The following is an 18,252-nucleotide window of genomic DNA, read 5'->3' as shown; positions in this document are numbered from 1 at the left end:
CAGAGGCACAAATCCAGAGACTCACCAAGCAGTGGAGGGCCAGGCTAGGTGCAGAGACAAGAAAGAAGAGATGGGCCAGCCCAGCCCCAAGGGAGCCCACAGTCGGACAGACACGGACAGGACACTTCCTGGGACAGATGCTGGAAGGCTGCCTCCGGCTGAGGGGGGCCCGGAGAAAGCAGGCAGCGGGAGCAGCAGGTGTGAAGGCCAGGTAGAGCTGAGCGCAGGGGAAAAGCAGGGCCAGAGGTCCTTGGCTCCATGCAGAGTGCGAGGAGGTGGGCCATGCATGGACGCTGGGGAGGTGGGCAGACCCCAGGTGAGGCCTAGCAGGGTCCTGGTGCTTCCCATACATGCACTTGAGTCTCCAACAACCCTGGGAGGTGAGTGATCTCACCCCCCTGTACAGAGGGAGAAACTGAGGCACATGAGGCTAAGAAACTCGTGTAAGACCCCCAGGCTACTGTCCTGATTGAGCCAGGATTTGACAGTCCCCTCTCGCCCCCACCAAGCCCAGGCCTTAATGCCTCTCTGGCACCAGGGAGCCATGGGAGGTTACTGAGTTTGGGAGTGGCTGGTTGTCTGTGGGGGGCTGGGTGGAAAGGGGGGAGGATGAGGTTGGGGGTGGAGTCCTGGGCACAGCCTGGCCTGCTGCAGGAAGGAGCCGCCTTTGTGGAAGGGACCACAAAGCTGGGCCACACCCAGATTCTGCAGTGATGGTGGAGGACAGGCCAACTCTGAGATGGTAGGGGCGTCCAAGAGGACCTCATGAGGACAGGCAGCCCCCAGGCCCACTGCACTGCCCAGCTCTGCTGCCAGCCGGCCTGTGGCACTTCTTCCTTGTTTCCCAAAGCCCCCGCCCAAGCTCAAAGCCAGGTCTCCAGGCAGCCTTGAAATGCCAAGAGTATTGCTAACATCTCTGGGATGGGACCCCCCCCCCATCTCAGAGGTCCCCATTTTACCTTTGCCGGTTGGAGGCTGGCCCCAGTTGCTTCTCTATTCCTGCTTGTTGTTTCCCTGCAGGAGAAACATCCAGAGAGACCAGCCGTTCTCCCCCAGCGCCCTTGGCTCTGGGGCTCAGGCAGGGTCACGGCGGGGCGAGGAGGCAGCTGGGGGGGTCCCGCGCCCCGAAGCCTGCAGTGCCCCGGGCCGGCCCAACACACACGCAGCTGGGCCTGTGAGAAGAACAGAATATGAAATTTGTGTTAATATTCTGTTTACCCAGGATCTGAATTTCAAATCAGGCGCCATGGTGATTCGGATGGCTGGCAGCCTGTCTCCAGGAACCTGTCAAGGAGCGCGAAGCAGCCAGGTGGCTCTCTGCGAGGATCCCAGCGCCTCCAGCCGGGGTGCAGGGTGCTTTGCCCCAAACAGGTGGGTCCAACCCCTGCCCGGGGTTTACTCGCCAGCATTCTCCCAGGAACCACCCCTTGATGGGGGGTTTGGTCAGGTTTGTTGAGAAAGAATGGACAACATGTAAGCTATTTAAAGCATGCACCCTGGTGAGATGTGATAAATGCCTCCCCCTGCCCCCTGTCCCCCGTGTCTCCCCAGTCAGACCAGCTAATACATCCATGATCTCACCTTGTGTGTGTGCAAGAACCCCAAAGTCCCACTCTCAGCAAAGGTCAGTCCCACAACACGGTGTCCCAGTATGAAGTCATCTGCTCCAATCATAGTTTTCATGTGAGCCCCTCAGGCCTTACTCATATTACAGCACGGAGCTCATGCCCTCAGACCCACCTCCCCCCTCTCCCTTGCCCCCAGCCCACCCAACCACCTTCCTCGCTGTTTCCAGGAGTTTGACTTGGTTTCTGATTCCTCGTACAAGTGACACTGTGCAGGGCTTGTCTTTTCTCTGTCTGGTTAATCTCTCCTGGCATCATGCCCCAGGCCCGTCAGTGCCGCTGCAGGGGGCTGAGCAGTACCGGGAGGCGGCCCCTTTCCCGTTAACTCTGCCACACAATCTGCCACTGGTGACACCGTCCGCCCACACACGACATTCAGTCCTTCCCTCCTTCATACGTTCTCTGTCTCCCGTGGCCCCTCTGGGCCTGGCATCGGCTCATGGAAGGCTCTACCCTCGCTGGGACACCAAAGGCACGGCCACTGTGACCCATTCCTGGCACCTTCTATCCACACTCAGTGTGTGCAGATGCTGAGGGCGAGAGGTGATGCTGCGGAGGGATGTGGGACCTGGCAGCTGCAAGGCCATGAGTCCCGGGCCAAGACTTGACTTTATCCTCACCTCCTAACTGCCCCTGACAGTCTGTCCTCAACTCAGCAGCCAAAGCGATCCCTGGAAACCCAAAGTCAGACCAGACCCTCCCATCACAAGCGCCATCCTTACAAGTCTCTCTCAGAGAATATGACCTTTCAGTTGTGTCCTGAAGGATGGGGAAGGGTTTGTCCAGGGGAGCGAGGCCCTTCTCCAGAGGGTTCCTGCCTGGCTGGAGGGTGTGTCACCTGGAGGAGAGGCGGCAAGCCCGAGTAATCACCCCTCACGGGTCTGGAGGTGGGAGCCCAGTGGAGCCAAACCAGAGGGGAGCTCGGAGAGTCTGACCCTGGCCAGGGGGACACACACAGCCTCTCTGGCTCCTCACACCCACCCCAAGCTGGGGCGCCCTCGGCTCCATTTCGCAGCACGGAAATGGGAGCCGGGCAGGGAGGGTCTGTCCCACCCAAACCCGCGACTGCAGAACTGCCTGACTTTCTTTTCACAGAGAGACTCGCAGGCGTTGCCAGAAGGTCCGTCCTTTGTCTTCAGATGTTTAAGAAGTAAACACGCTCCAGCTCTTGACGGTCCTTTAAACGTACCTTGTCTCCCAATAGCACGCAGCTGAGGTCGCCGACTCGGCGCGGAGCCACGAGGCGCATCCGGCCCTCGCACGGGCTCCCCCACTCCCCAGCCAAGGGCTCCTGGGGTGACATCTGAGATCCAGGAGCCGCTAGGATGCTCGACCACGTGGTTCCCGCCGCGGGGGCGGGGTGGGAGAACCCACCGATGACCACGTGCCCCAGGTCTCCCCACACCTGCTCCCCCAGCGGGCGGCGCCCTTTCCGCAATCGCACCTGCTACACACGAGCCTTCTGATTGGCCCACATTCCGCCGGTGATTGGTCAGTGTGCAAGCACATGATGCCCATCTGACCAATGAGAAGAGAGCTGCCTGGGGAGGGCGTGTGTGCTGGCCCCTGCTCTAAATGCCAGTACTGATGAGCCCCGGCCCTCACCCTTCACCCTCACCCTGACTCCCAGGACTGATGGGCTCTGCTCTGAGTCTGCACACAGGGCGCCAGCCACCCTGCGTCCACCAGCAGGCTGGACAGAGCAGCGAGATGGAAAGCCCAGTCCCTGGGCTTCGGTCACAGAGCCCCTGAATGAACCACCCTCAGGGCTGCCCTGCCCTCGGTCTGAATCTCATTCCAGGGAACTGTGAGTTTCCTTACTTAGTCATTCTGAGTTGTATTTGCTGTTGCTTTTCAGCCAAATGTGACCTGACTGTCTCCCAGCTAGTTCTCCAGCAAGTCCGTGGCAGCTCAGTCTTTTGAGCAAACTTATTTTCTGCTATAATCAGCCAGAGTTGAGGGGCGTCTGGGGGGCTCAGCGAGTTAGGCGTCTGCCTTCCGCTCAGGTCATGATTGCAGGATCCTGGGATGGAGCCCCGAGTTGGGCTCCCTGCTCAGCAGGGAGCCTGCTTCTCCCTCTGCCCTTCTCCCCCCTTGTGCACTCACTCTTTCTCTCTCAAATAAATGAATAAAATTTAAAATAAAACAAAAAACCAAAAACAGCCAGAGTTGGTTTCGGTTTCTTGCATCAGACTCTCCTCTCCTGATAAGAGAGAAGAGCCTGAACTCAGGCCTGCCTGACAATGAGTAATGGTGCTAAAACAGGAATGAGGGAATGTTTAGAGTCAGAGATGAGAGAGAAGGTAGAGAAGGGGCTGGGGCTCCAAGACATAACCACCCCTCATGGGTGGGAACACCAAGGTCCCAGCAGGGCTCAAGAGGTCACAGCGCAGGAACATGACAGGCTCAGATCCAGAGGTGACAGTGAGGGAGCATAGTGGGGTCAGATCGGGAGGTCACAGGGCAGGAGCATGGAGGGGTTCAGATCCCAGACGGACTTGAATGCCAAGTAGAAGAATGTTGACAGTATTTTTTTTTTTTTTTAATTTTTATGTATTTGACAGAGAGAGAGAGCACAAGTAGGCAGAAAGGCAGACAAAAAAAAAAAAAAACAAAGAAAAAATAAATAAAAATAAACAAATTAATTAATTAAAAAGAAAGAAAGGCAGACAAAGAGAATGGGGGAAGCAGGCTCCCCGTTGAGCAGAGAGCCCAACATGGGGCTCAATCCCAGGACCCTGAGATCGTGACCCGAGCCGAAGGCAGAGGCCTCAACCCACTGAGCCACCCAGGTGCCCCTGTTGACAGTATTTTTAAAGTCACAAGATTTGGGGGCACCTGGGTGGCTCAGTCAGCTGAGCATCTGCCTCCTAATCTCAGCCAGGTCTTGATCTCCGGGTCATGAGTTCAAACCCCGTGTTGGGCTCCACATTTGTCATAGAGCCTACTTAAAAAAATAAAAAATAATTAACGTCACAAGACTTTGACCAAAAGAGTTATCTAGCGAAATTGGTACTTCAGGGCGTTTGTCTAGATGTGGTAGTTCGGGGTCCCAGAGGGAGGCCTGGCATCCTCCAAGCTTCTACCATGGGCCAGCCAGGGCCCGCCCCATCTCAGCCGGTCCCCACAGCACCCGTCCAAGGGAGCAAGTGCTCGCTTTTCTAGATGAGTCCTGGGGCACGAATCAGGGAAGGGACTGCTCCAGCCCCCAGGTGGTCAGGAGCACAGCAGGAATTCAGAGGATACCAAACCCGGGCTGTTTCGCTGCATCTGACACCCCAAGCGTTAGGAGTTAGCACACCATTGTGATCCCCCCAGGATCACCCACACTGCTCCAGGAAGGGGGAGACCCCTAAACAAACCAAGAAAATGCTCCTATAGTTCTTGAAACCCAGCAACTGGGTCACTAGCTTTAAAGCTATCTTGTCTCACGGCTGCCAAGGCTGATAAGTGACATTCCATCTTTTTATGGTACATTAATTTAAATAAAGCCTTTTCTAGATGACAATCTCTGTGTGTAATAAAGTAAGCTGAAGAAATTTTACCACTCTGTGGGAGCGGGGAGAAAGGTCACACTTTGTCAGGGTCTTAGAAACACAGGGTAGATCTTAGACCCGGGCCAGGGAGGCAGAGTCCAGAAGCTTCTGCTTCCACAGGTGGCTGCAGAAAAAGCAGCTGGCAGGGCCTGGATTAAACCCAGCACTGTCTAAGTTCACTCGCTTGCCCCTCACCAATGAGCAGTGAGGACAGAGAGAAGCTGAAGTGATCAGGGAGGCTTCGTGGAGGAGGAGATATTGACACCGTGCACTGAAGGGTGAGTAGGAGCCAGGAGCATTTAGAGCAGGGAAAGTTCTTTCCCTGCAAGGAGAAAAGCATGAGCTAAGGCTTAGAGGCAAGGACAAAGCTGCAGGTCAAAGCAGAGTCCCTTCACACCCCCCACAAACCTCCCTTTTAAACTCGTCTCAAACAGCGGAGATGGAGGGGGCTACATTCCAAAGGAAGACTTGCTATTCACTTTCTCCTTGAACAAAACTCTCGGGCCAAGATTTTTAAATCCTCTTCCCTCTTGAAAAAAAAAATACATCTCTGGTTTCCAGCTTGCGATTTTGGCAACATTGTCCCGGGTCTCAGCATTCAAGAGAAGCGATGCGCTCAAAATGAAGGCGTGTGGCTGCCCGCAGAGAAGGAGGCCAGGGCGGGGGCAAGCCAGCTGGATGGGAGCGGAGAGGAAATGGGGAAGGGGAATCTGGGAAGGGTTCTGCTCTGAGGGGCACCACCAGAAGGAAGGGGAATGGTGCCACGGAGTGCCAGCCACGTGACACACACTGGGCACTGCCCACGGGTGGCCTGCCTGAACCCGAGGACGCTTCAGGCCCCGCTGGCCTTTCCGGGCTCAAGCCTGATAAAAAACCTGCGGGGTCCACCTGGGGGGTTGGGGATGGCCTTGGGGGTTGAACAGACAGGTCCAGAGCTTCTTTGAAATCTAATTCCCTCAAGAATCTAGAAAGCTCCAGTCCAGTCTATGCGCCTGCCTCCACCCCCAGCAGTCTTGTCTACACTGTGACTCGAGGCCCGAAGATTCCGAGCGCCTTCTGCCCTGGGCCATGCCCAGTGCCCTGGCCCCAGGGCCCAGTCCCCTTTGTCCTGGGGAAATTCAATTTCCAGAGAGAAATATCTCCCTCCTCAACTGGGCTGTGACTGGTGTGGCTCTCTCAAGGGCCCTGGACAAGGAGGGGGCAGCAACCCAGTGAGATGCTCACCTCCATGTCGGGCTGGGGTTGAAAAACCCAGGCTCCCTCGGCTCTGGAGAGCCCTAGGGGGCAGAGTGCTTGGTCACAGGCGATGCCAGCCGGGCCTCTTGCTCCGTATCCTCAGAGACAGGCTGGGTCCAGCCTCAGCTCAGCCATCTCCTGTGGAACTTCTCCACGAGGAACCTGCATATGCCAATATTCAGAACCTTTCCTCCATGCCCCTCACCGCCCAAGCCCAGTCACCGTCCCAAAGCTCAGCAGAGGACGGTTAGAACGTCTCGCCGCAGCACGACACAGGTCACCAGTTCTCCCACCTGCGACGAGTCCGCGCTAAACATCACCCTGGCTCTCTTTCCCGTCCTCCCAAGTTCCCATTTCTGGCGGCATCCCTTATGGCGTCCTGCCTCTGGGCACCGAAGTCTGATGCTACCAGGCCTTCATGGGGATGCACAGAAGCCTACCTCATCTTCCACGCTCAGAGCCCCCAAATGGGCTCTTCCACTGCGCTGGCTGCTGCTCCCACTGGACACCCCTAGGCCCTTGGGACCCTCACTGGGAGGAGGAGTGGCCCCTGAATGGGCACTTGGGGAATGTGTGAGCCTTCTGCTCCCATCAGAGGGTGGGGTTCCAAGAGCCACGCCTGGAGAGCTGACCCACAGGATTGAATGGAGATGCACCTCCCAGACACACCAACAAGGAAGTGGGTGGGTGGCCATCAATCCCCACCCACTTCAGGGATGGCCTCTCAGGGGAGGCTCTGTGCCTGGGCCACACCCTCCCAGGGGGAGCAGCATCCGAAATCTGATCCAGCCTGAGGTAGAAGGAACCGATCATTTTGACATAATGTTTCACAACCTGAAGAGTCTTTTATTTATTTTTTTTAAAGACTCGGTCCCAACCAGTTTATTTATTTATTTGTAAAGATTTTATTTCTTTATTTGACAGAGAGAACACAAGTAGGTAGAGAGGGAGGCAGAGAGAGAGGAGGAAGCAGGCTCCCCACTGAGCAGAGAGCCCGATGTAGGGCTCGATCCCAGGACCCTGGGATCATGACCTGAGCCGAAAGCAGAGGCTTTAACCCACTGAGCCACTCAGGCACCCCCTGAAGCGTCTTTTCGCTCCAGAGCTCTCCAGAGGGCTGAGCATGCCTGGCCTTAGACCTGCATCTCAGCTGGACGCCTTTCTCAGCTGAAACTGCTTCCTTCCCCTCCTTTCCCAGGAGCTGGGTCCCAAGGGTCCTCCCTAAACCCATCCCCTACCCCCAGCATGCTACACTTCACCTTGGAGTTGGCTTCCTGGGAAGCCAAGCCTGGGACACCAAGACATGTCATTTGCATACCAAGAAATGTGGTGGAAGCCATCCGTTGTGAACACTTGAGGAATGAGGCCGGGTCTGTATTGAGACTTGGAAAGAAGTGCGAGGGCTACACAAGGGACCAGAAGGTCTCATGGACCAGACCAGACCAGGAAGGATAGGTCCCAGGGCCAGGGGTACAGGCTCCACGCAAGGCTGGTGGTGCAGGGAGGGAGAGGAGGGAGCAGTTGGCACAGAGATAGGGCTCCATCAGGGAGACCAAGGGCCAGAGGGAACAGAGCAGAACAACTCAGACAAAGAACCAGAAAGAATAAGAGAATGCATCCCAGCCCCCGGACCCTCCAGCTATGTTCTGATTGCCATTCCTCTTCATGGCTATTCCCTCCGCTGGAAGGTGCTAGAAGACTCTCCCACCACCCGTTCAACAAGCAGGTTAGATAGCAACAGTCCAGAGCTCATTGAAAAGTTTCATAATTTGTTCAGGGACCCAGGCTTTTTTCTTATCTTCTTGCTTTAAGATCCTCAGCACATAGTTTCTTTCCTTATATTCACAAACTGGTTGCCAGAATACCAGGCACCACATCACCATTCCAGGCAAGAAGGCAAAGTCTAAGTAGGTCCCAGAAATGCACGCAGATTTCAAGGACAGCACTGGGTCTCATGGCCACCCAAACTGCAAGCGTGCCTGGTATCTGTCCTTTATCGGGATAGAGTGCCACCTGACACTAACTCAGGGTTCTGGCTGATGTAGGATGGGAAGGGAATATTGGCTAGGCAACTCCTCCTCTCATAGCTGCATGGCCAGGGATGAGAGGATCAGGTTGGAGGCAGGAGGCCGGGGAGGGGGCTGGGCAATGGTCCTAGGGAGAGCTGAGAGAGCCTCAGGGCGGGAGGAGAGGCTGGCACACCCCACCACCAGGCCACCCACCTCCTGGTGGAGCAGGCTGGACAAAGCACCCACCCGGCTGAGCTGTCCGGCGTCCCAAAGCCCCAAACCTTGGGCAGGGGGGCCTTGGGGCCATGGGCCCGTCACAGCAGCCTCTCCCAGACCCCCCTGGATCCACTGTCCTCCCCGCTGCCATCTCCCTGAGTGGTGCCCAGCCCAGGTCCAGGAGGGAGGAGGGGTCCTGTGGGGAGGGCTGAGCAGGACCGTCCAGGGAGGCAGGGCGGGCCCTGTGGTTGGTGCTGGGGAACGTTCCTTGGGCAGAAATCCCACCAGCCCCCTTCACTGCGGTCGGGGTTTAGAGCAGCTCTGGCTGGAGGGCTGCGGCATGGGAGCTATCTCTCTGATCTCCTCCCAGGTTTAAATTCCAGGCAGGCGTGTGCCAAGACCTCCACTGCAGGCGCTGCCCAGTGGGGAGATTCTTAGCACCTCCCACCACCCTGGCCCCCAGGCGGCTCCCACTCCCCGTGGTGTTGCCTGGGTGGCTGGTGGCGCCCACACCCACAGGGAGACAGCTGGGCAGTCTTCTCCATCCAGAGCCCTGTCCCTGCCCCTCCCATGCCACCATCAGTGAGATCCTAACATGGCATTTGCCTGAGCCTGCCTCAGTTTCCTTGTCTGTCCCCCGTTACCCCTCCAGGATCTCCCCTGCAGCCCCACCGTGTCCAGGCCTCTGCATGCCCAGTCCTGAAGGATACATGCTCACATACAACTCACACACGTGTGCACATGTACTCACACACTGCACACACTCACACACCCTCTTCCACACATGCTCCCACACCCATCTCCACCCAGCCAGGACATCCTGGCTATGGCCCAGTGGTCCTGCTGGTGCCACACTCCACAGCCATCTCCTCGCACAAGACCCAGCAGGGAAGGGGAGGGGAGAGGCAGGACGGGGAAGGGCCGGCCACTCCTCTCCCATGGAGTCCCCTCCCGTGCACCCTTCTCCCTGTGCAGGGACGGGGGTCCCGGCAGTGACTCCAGTGGCCTCCCCAGGCAGTGACTCCGCACCAGCAACCCCCGTGCAACCCAAACCCTCCTCGGCCCGTGGGAGCTGTTGGACTGCCTCTGTCTCTCACTGAAGGTTCCAGTTGTGTTTGGGGTCCCCCTCGGATCTCCCACTTCCAGGGCCCTTAGGTCAGAGTCAGAACCCCATCATTGCTCGTGGGCCCAGGGTTCAGCCTCTGGCTTTTCCCCTGTAAATGCTCAGCCTTGAGGGCCTCCCTGCTTCTGGTCTAGCTCTGTGCCCTAAGGCAGGTCACTTAACCTCTCTGGGACTCAACATCCACCTCGACAAGGATGCTAGGCCCTGCTTGGTCCTGCCCTCGGCCTTGGCCCAGTCACACTGCACGCGGACGACAGGCGCTCTGACCTACCTGTGTCAGTCCCTCGACAGACAGCCCCACTGGGGTCATGTGGAAGGGTGCGGGAGTTCCCCAGAGTCAGGAATGCTGGGCAGATAAAACAGGAAGCATATGAGCCCGTTTCCCTGGTATGGGGGTCACAGAGATAACGAGCTTCCTGCCTGTAGCGCGAGATCGTGAGCACCACGTAGCTTGTCCACTTCTCTGAGAGAACCACAGTCACCCTCTCCCAAAGAAAAGCCCTTACCGCGGCTGGCGGCACGCCTCCAGGTTTTCAGTCTCCAGAGAGACTGGTTTCTGAACGCAGGCGTGGAAGGAAGTGTAGACAGGGTGGAGGGAAACAGGCCTGGAGGGGGCTCGCTAGCTTGCAGAAGGCGCAGCAGGGGCCCCACTGGGGCCCCACTGGGGACACCCTATTAAAATTCCCACCTGGACATATTACTGCCAAATTCTCATTTCCCCCAAAAGTTCGCCTCACCCACACACTCGAAGGTGATGTTTGCCAAGTTCCGGCCGAGGACACGGCAGCTGCACCAGCACACGGCACGGGGAAGGTCACCTGCTAATAATGACGTCACACGGAGGCTCAGTACTGGCTGTTACCTCGTGTCCTGCCCCTGGCACAGTTCGCATCCTCGCGCCAATCTCACGCTCCATGCAAATGCGGAGAAAAATCACTCCACCTGCTCCCGCTCTGCCCTTCTTCACGGCCCGTGCACCTGGACATATGAAGCAAGTGCTTGCCTTCAGGACCCAGGACTCTGTGTGGAGGCCACTGCCCCCGGGAGGGGAGGGAAGGGGACCACCCGGGAGGTATAACACTTTTAGGAGGCCCCATGAGGACAGGTTTGCCTGGAAGAGATTCTGGAATCCCCCCCGGGGTATACACAGGGATAAAAAGGCAAGGGAACCCAAGCTGTTGTCATATCACTGAGAGGCAAGCCATCAGAAACACATCGCCCTGCAAGGGTGTCCTACAAAATTCCCCGAGAAAGGGTTGCTCTGCATGTTGCGGCATTCCCCCATCACCATGCTGAGGGTCACATGACCCAGTTAACACCTGGTGCACATTTTCAGGCTCACAGATATCGACTGACAACTTCCTGGGTCCTAGACCTCGCCCTGGGCCATGGTGCTGAGGCAGTGCCTGGCACACGGGGCCGGCTCTCAGGGACTGACGCTTTGGGGGAAGTAGCAAGGGCATCCGGGAGAGGGCACTCTCAGCACCTGGCTCGCTGGCTCACCTTTCCCACGGCCTGCACACAGCAGGTTTCTAGGGTTGAAAGAAGGAATGAACAAACGGAAAATAAGATGGGCTGCTTAGAAACAATTTGCTAGACGTGAATAAAACAGGCCAAACAAAATCGTCAGGGACACAGCTGCCGCCCAGAAGCAGCTTTGCACGTGAGTCCTTGTTTTACTCTCAAAGCCAAATTTTACTCTCAATTTCTCAAAGCCATTTTATTCTTTTTCCATCCCTGGCAGGCTTGCCAGTTTTAGCAAACAAAAATAGAGGACACCCAGTGAAATGTGGATTTCAGATTAAACAACAAATTAATTTTTTTACTGTAAGTATATCCCATATGTTATTTGAGATATACTAAAAAGTATTCACTGTCTGGAATTCAGATGTAATTAGGTGTCTTACCTGGTAATCCTATTCCCAGGCAAGGGCAAGAGTGCGGGGTCAGTGGAAGAGCTGGGACTGGCCATGCCAGTGACCTGAGAAGAGCCCGGGAGCCCCAGGGCCGGGCAGGCTAGACAGGATGTCTGCCTCTCGGGACACACCCTTTGTGCCTTCTGAATTTTGTTACTTATTTAATTTCCAAAATAATTATTCTGTGGGGCGCCTGGGTGGCTCAATGGGTTAAGCCTCTGCCTTCAGCTCAGGTCATGATCTCAGGGTCCTGGGATCGAGCCCCGCGTTGGGCTTTCTGCTCAGCAGGGAGCCTGCTACCTCCTCTCTCTCTGCCTGCCTCTCTGCCTACTTGTGATCTCTGCCTGTCAAATAAATAAATAAAATCTTTAAAAAAAATAATTATTCTGAAAAATGAGACTCGATGTTAACATTAAGGAAAGCTGATGTTCAGCTCTCTCTTAAAACTGTTTTCCAAGTTACCGGGGGAGATCCGCGTGCCGGGTGACAGGTGCCAGAGCTCCCCACACCCAGCCAGCCACTGGCTTCCACTTTCAAATTTAGGGCTGACACTCCCTTTCTCCTTCACCAACCTGATGAAAGTACGAGCTTTAACAAAAACCGTTGATGCCTCCATCCTCCCGTTAGAACACTGCCGGGGGGCGCCTGGATGGCTCAGTGGGTTAAAGCCTCTGCCTTCAGCTCAGGTCATGATCCCAGGGTCCTGGGATCGAGTTCCGCATCGGGTTCTCTGCTCAGCAGGGAGCCTGCTTCCTCCTCTCTCTCTCTCTGCCTGCCTCTCTGCCTACTTGTGATCTGTCTGTCAAATAAATAAATAAAATCTTTAAAAAAAAAAAAAAAGAACACTGCCGGGAATGAAAGCCTGGCGACATGGCAATCGCCCGTATTCACAGCGGCCAAGCTCACGGCTGTGTGAACAGCGTGTGGACTATCTCCATAGGGACTGTGGCACAGCCCTGGGAAGGGATGGAGCTCCGACCCACGCCTCGGCTGGACGAGCCCCAAGAACACAACCCTCAGTGGAAGGAACCAGCCACAAAAGACCATGCTGTATGATTCTGTCCATGGGAAACATCTGGAACGGCTATCCAGAGGGACAGAAAGGAGGCTGGTGGCTGCTTAGGGCCACAGTCAGGGAACAGGAGAGACACGGGCAACAGCTCAAAGTACCAGGTTACTTCCTGACAAGCTGAAAATGTTCAAGAATGACCCAAGGTCATGGTCATGGCTCTGAATGCACTGAAAAGCATTTAATTGCCTATAAAGTGGGCGGGTTATGGCGCATGAGAATTACATCTCAGCAAAGTTGTTCATTGTCTTAAAGATGCCACGGTCCCTGTGTCACCCGGAGGGGGGAATCGCAGAGGTCCTGGGAAGAGCCACCCAGCCCCTACCCCCAGCCTCGTTTAGCCCACCACCTATCCCCCTCCTGGACTGAGCTTCCCCCCACTCCCACCCTGGTGGTGGCCCCCCGCCCCACCCCCAGGCTTTCTAGCTCCTTCTCACACCTCCACCCCGTCAGGGGAAGGTGGGGGCTTGTCCCAGGTCCTCCCGTTAGCCCAGCCATCACCTCCTTCCATGTCCCCTTCTGCCCGGTCTTCTCCCAGACAATGGGTGGGATGTGCTCACTCACTTCCCGTGCTTTTGGCTGTCCCTTCTCCCCACTGGACCATGCGCACCACGTGGCGGGCGTCACACGGATGGGTCCCCAGCACCTATGACAGTGCCTGCTACCTACTGGGACTTTGAAACCTATTTGGGGCATGAAGAAGATGGGGGAGGTTCCTGAGCTCCCCCCACAAAAGGAGCAGAGCAATGATTAGGAATGTCTGAAAGCCCCAGAAATAAAACAGAGGAGCTCAGAGATCCGATGGTCCCTTTGGCTCCTCACAGGCATCCAAACTTGGCCCGAGCAGCTCAGAAAGGGGCATCTGTACCCTCCCCTCCACCTACTTCCCACCCTTTCCCCCATGTGGCTCAGGCAAGGCACCACCTTCCCCGGGGTTCTGCCTCACCCCTCCTCTAAACCATAGCAATCCTAACCCGGTACCCAGATGAGAACTCCCTCCATGCACACCCCCAACACCCCTGCCATCCCCCCAAGTCCTCTCCTCGCTCCAGCAACTGGGGGTTTGCCAGAGCCAGAGGCCCTGGAGGGGTGGGGGGACCCCTGCTGCAAGAGGGAAAAGAGAAGATTCACGGGCCGCCCCCACAGCCCCACTGCCTTCCAGTTAGAAAGCATTCTCACGGGCGTCCGATTTAAACCTCATCCAGGGAGCTGAGCACCAGGACCCCCATGTCCGAGGCGGGCCAGCCGCCTGGGCACAGATCCGGCTCCAGGCCTGGCTGGGGGCTGGATGCCAGCCGGGCCCCAGGCCGCAAGCTGCCCGGGAGGAAGGCCAGCCCAGTCCGCTGGGACGTTCCCTAAAGGAAGTGGGAGGCCCCTTCTGCTCGGAGGAAAGCTGGCAGAATTCCGTATCTGCACGCCGAAGAACCAAAGTTAAAATATTGTACCAAAAACATGAAAGGTTTTCATACAGAAATCCCTCTGGATGATCAGCTTCAGTCAGGCGCTCGGAACGGCGGCTCCCTCTACTGCGGCCCATCCTCAGAGTGGACTCAGTGCCCCCAGATGAAGAGCCCGTGGGCCTCCGCGGCCCACAGCAGGGGTCTGTCTTTTGTACTTGGTTTCATTTTTTCAGGGCTCTGCCATCAAAGCCCTCTGTGCCCCATGAGGACATCCAAGCCTCTCCTGTCCACCTGCTCCCGGGACCTCTGGGCCATCTGAACTTGGACCCAGCCCATCTCCTGGCCCAGCACTGGGCCTGGAAGGACGCCACAGATGGGCTGCCTGGACCCAGGGCAGGTGCAGGGGGTGGGGGGCTCTCTCTTGCCCTGGGACCTGAGTTCTGAGGACACAGAAGCCTGGATCTCAAGCACTCAGCTTCCTGAGCTGCCTGGAAGGACCACAGAGGGGAGCCAAGGCCGGTAGGAAAGCCAGACCCTGGAAATGGGGAGAGAAGAGGGCCAAGGAGAGCTCTGAGAGCCAAGGGAGGGACAAGCCCCAGGGCCCCTCGATGTGGATGGACTGGCAAATGCAACACTGCCCCTCCAGACAACAGAATATCACGCAGTTGTAAAGGAAGGTGACCTTGCCCCAAGCCACCCCACGGCTGAACCGCTGAGCCTGGTGACATCAGCCTGTTGGAAGGACCAGTTCTGAGTTCCGGAGTTGGCAGAGCGGGAAGGGGGGCAGCTGCTAGGACCATGGAGGGGGAGCAGGGAACCTGTGCTCCCTAGGGACGGGATATCAGTTTATAAAGCTCAAGGGTGGGCGCGGCTGCACGACACTTGGCTCTGAATGCCCTCCATGCCGCTGGTCGGGCCGCTAGGCCCTGGCTCAGATGGTTTTAGGTGATGTGGATTTTACAATGTTTTTTAAAACCTGGGAAGCGTGGCTTGAATTCTGCTGAATGGGACGCCTCAAAGGGCTTCCACAAACCAAACAAGGAAGCCCAACAACACAGCTTGTCCACCAGCCGTGAACATCGCTCTTGGAATCGTGACAGGAGTCATGATTTATTTTTTGGCGTTTGCAACGCCCTAGTCCCCTCTCAAGCCTGCTCCGCTAAACGCTTGCCCTGGCTTTGGACAGCGGCCCTGGGCCCAGCTGACAGTGGCTGCAGCCAGGCAGGGCCTGGTGAAGACCATTAATCCCCAAACAAACACAGGGAGGTAGAGACAATTCTCCCACCGTGTGAACTTGGCAAAACCGAGCTCTGGGACCCGCCAGGGACACTGGACCAGTGAGTGGCAGCAGGGCAAGGCCAAGCCCAGCCCCTCTGGCTGGAGCTTTCTTACCTTCTAGGTGTTTCTGCGTTGGCAGCATATGCAATGTTCACAGCAGTGAACTTGGAAATCGAGGGAGACCCTTCACGTTCCACATTCCACATTTCATCAGCGGGTGAGTCAACTTATTTTCAGGTGTGGGTTTTAGTTCTGCCACTGAAAAACATGTTTAAACAATACAATTTCATTTACCTGGAAAGGTAGGATTCTAAAAATCAAAAATGGGTACAGGCCTTTGTATTTAGAGAGACCTTACCGGCCCACTGGTTTCTTTGACCTTCAGAATGACCCCCGGAGGCACACAGGAGATGAGGAAGGGGGTGCTGATGAGACCTAGGTTACCATCCAACCAGTACAGGATGAATCCGACACAACCCAGGGTCTGCAACCCACGTTCAGCAGAGCCTGGACCCTGCTGAGCACCTGTCCTTCTTTTTTATTTTTTTTTATTTGTTTATTTTCAGTATAACAGTGTTCATTGTTTTGGCATCACACCCAGTGCTCCATGCAGTACATGCCCGCCCTATTACCCACCACCTGGTTCCTCAACCTCCCACCTTCTTAATTCCCTGAGCCAGGCCTCTCCCTGCCTCCTCCCGCCTCTCCCCTTCCCAGCCTCCACAGTCCACTCTCACCGGCACCATCACACCACGCGGTGTCTGTGTCGGAAGCCAGTGGGGACGACTTCTCTGTGACTCGCTGTCCTGGAAGACCAGTCTAGGGGCACGGCTGTCTCCTCCACCCCTGGACCCCCGACCCCTAACACCAAAAACCAGGGCTTAAATAAGTATGGAAAGTAAATAGGGGTGGGGAAGATGGGACAAAGCATGGGGAGAGGGCGAGATGGGGGGGGGGTGATGGTCAGCATGGCATTGACCCAGGAGAGACTGGGCAGGGCACCCCAGCAGGAGCTCTGTACATCCACCACTAACTGCTAGTCCTTCGAGGCAAAAGCAATTTGTCCTCAAAAGTACTGGTTTGCGGTGGCGGCAGGAGAATGAAGTGAGCCCAGTGCAGTCATGGGGATGCGGGTGGTGGGATCCTATCCTTCAGTGACAGCTGTGCAGGGATGCCCCAATGTGGACAACACCGTCCCCCCTCCTTCCCACAGGCTCCCTGTGCTCTGGCCACACCAGGGGAGCAGACAAGTCTCAGCTCGACCTTCTGCAGAGCTGGGTTCCGGGTGCCAGCAGCCCAGCTCCAAAGCCCCCCCCCCGTCTCAGCCCTGTGCTACTGCACCACCTCTCATGGGCACGCAAGGCCAACCAGAGCCCTGCACAGAGGGGCCGGATCCCATCTGGCGGGAAGGGGGAGGGGAAGTGTTCCTGGGGCCGAGCCCAAGGCCCTCCCATGTGCCTGGCATTGAGGGAGTAGGACAGGGCAGAGGCCTGGAGGGGTTTAGGCAGGTGACAACCAAGGTGAAAGCTTTATCTCAAGGCTAACTTTTGGGGAACCTGAGCTGAGACACAGGATGAGAAAGACTTCACACATAGCTGTCAGCTGGCCCACGAGGGGCATGGGATACGAAGAGGAATCAACCTTTGCTTCAGGCCCCTGGGGTTGGGCAGCCCTTGGTCACAATACATCATTTCGCTAAACTGGGAACATAATCCCATGCGGAGAAGAGGACATAGGGCTCAGGGAGCTAAGTGGCAGAGAAGGAGGGGCTCCCAGAGCTGTCCCACTGCACCATTCACTCTGTGATACAGGGAGGAGGGAAGGGGGAAGATGTCCCCGCTCAGCCTTAAAAGACCACCAGGGGATGTGGTCACAGTCAGTGCTCCTGTCCACAATGTGAACTGGCTCTGGGACATTCTGTGGGCCTCTGCCCACCTTCTGGCCACCCCTCAGTCCACCTGCAATCAGACCCAGGGGCCCGGAGGCTGGGAAGGATGACACTATCCTCTGGTGTTCGTGGTCCCTCCCCATGGAGCAATATGGCCTTTCCCAGGCACCTGGGGCCGGGAAAGCCGGCAGTCTCAGCCCACAAGCACCCCACTGAGAAAAACCTTGGTGCCCAACCCCCTTGGGACCTTCCTGGGGCCAGGTTCTATTTTTGGTGGGGAGTCAGGGAGGAGGCAGAGGCTGATTCCGTCCTCAGACCGTCCTCGGTTGGGCTGAAGGATCATTGCCATCTGTTTGTTTCCCAGAGTCTGTAGTTTTCTTGGCAGCCCCTTGCAGGCCCTGGAAATTCTCAAGGTGCTTTTTTAGTATCTCCCATAGCTTTAAAGAGAGGGAGAAGAGAGAGAGGGAGGGAGGTATTCTGAAGACTTAGATCTGATTCATCCTTTACAGCCATGGGTCAAGGTTGAGCCTGGGGGCCAGGGGAAGAGAGCATGGCAGAGATGCTCTCTGTAACCACTTGAAAGCTGGGTCTGGACAATCCGACCTCCTGGCCCCCAGGCAGCTGGGCAGGTTTCCAGGCCACACTTCTCTAAGCTCTTTCTCTGCACACGTGGCCAGGGGATGGATGATGCCAAGGACTTTCCCAGCTGAATGTCCATTGTCCATGTGCCATCTGGTCTCTCCAGAGACTGAGAGGTCCTCCCTGTGTCCATGTCATGGTGCTTCCTTCTTTCCTCCTTCCCGGCCTCCCTCCTGTTTCCATCTTCTCCCTCCACTGCTCCAACGTGATGACCATTCCACTCACAAGCCTGTCCCAAGACCCCAGGGCTGCCATTAGAAAGAAACAGCATGTTTCAAATAAAATGGGCTGAGCCAGCCTTCTCACTGTCTCTACTG

At 56.5% G+C, this 18,252-nt stretch overlaps 1 long non-coding RNA gene across 1 annotated transcript; it reads right to left on the bottom strand.

Annotated features, from left to right (window-relative positions):
• Positions 1 to 972: 972 nt before the first annotated feature.
• On the bottom strand, positions 973 to 16,900 carry LOC123931112. The gene is made up of 3 exons (XR_006816222.1): positions 16,068 to 16,900; positions 15,523 to 15,938; positions 973 to 1,172 (listed from the first exon to the last, which is right to left on the bottom strand). It is a non-coding gene; the product is annotated as an uncharacterized LOC123931112 (long non-coding RNA).
• Between the last annotated feature and the right edge of the window lie 1,352 nt (positions 16,901 to 18,252).

The sequence above is a fragment of the Meles meles genome, chromosome 2 (assembly GCF_922984935.1).
Source record: "Meles meles chromosome 2, mMelMel3.1 paternal haplotype, whole genome shotgun sequence".
Lineage (NCBI taxonomy): Eukaryota > Metazoa > Chordata > Mammalia > Carnivora > Mustelidae > Meles > Meles meles.
This window is presented reverse-complemented; position numbering and strand designations above follow the sequence as displayed.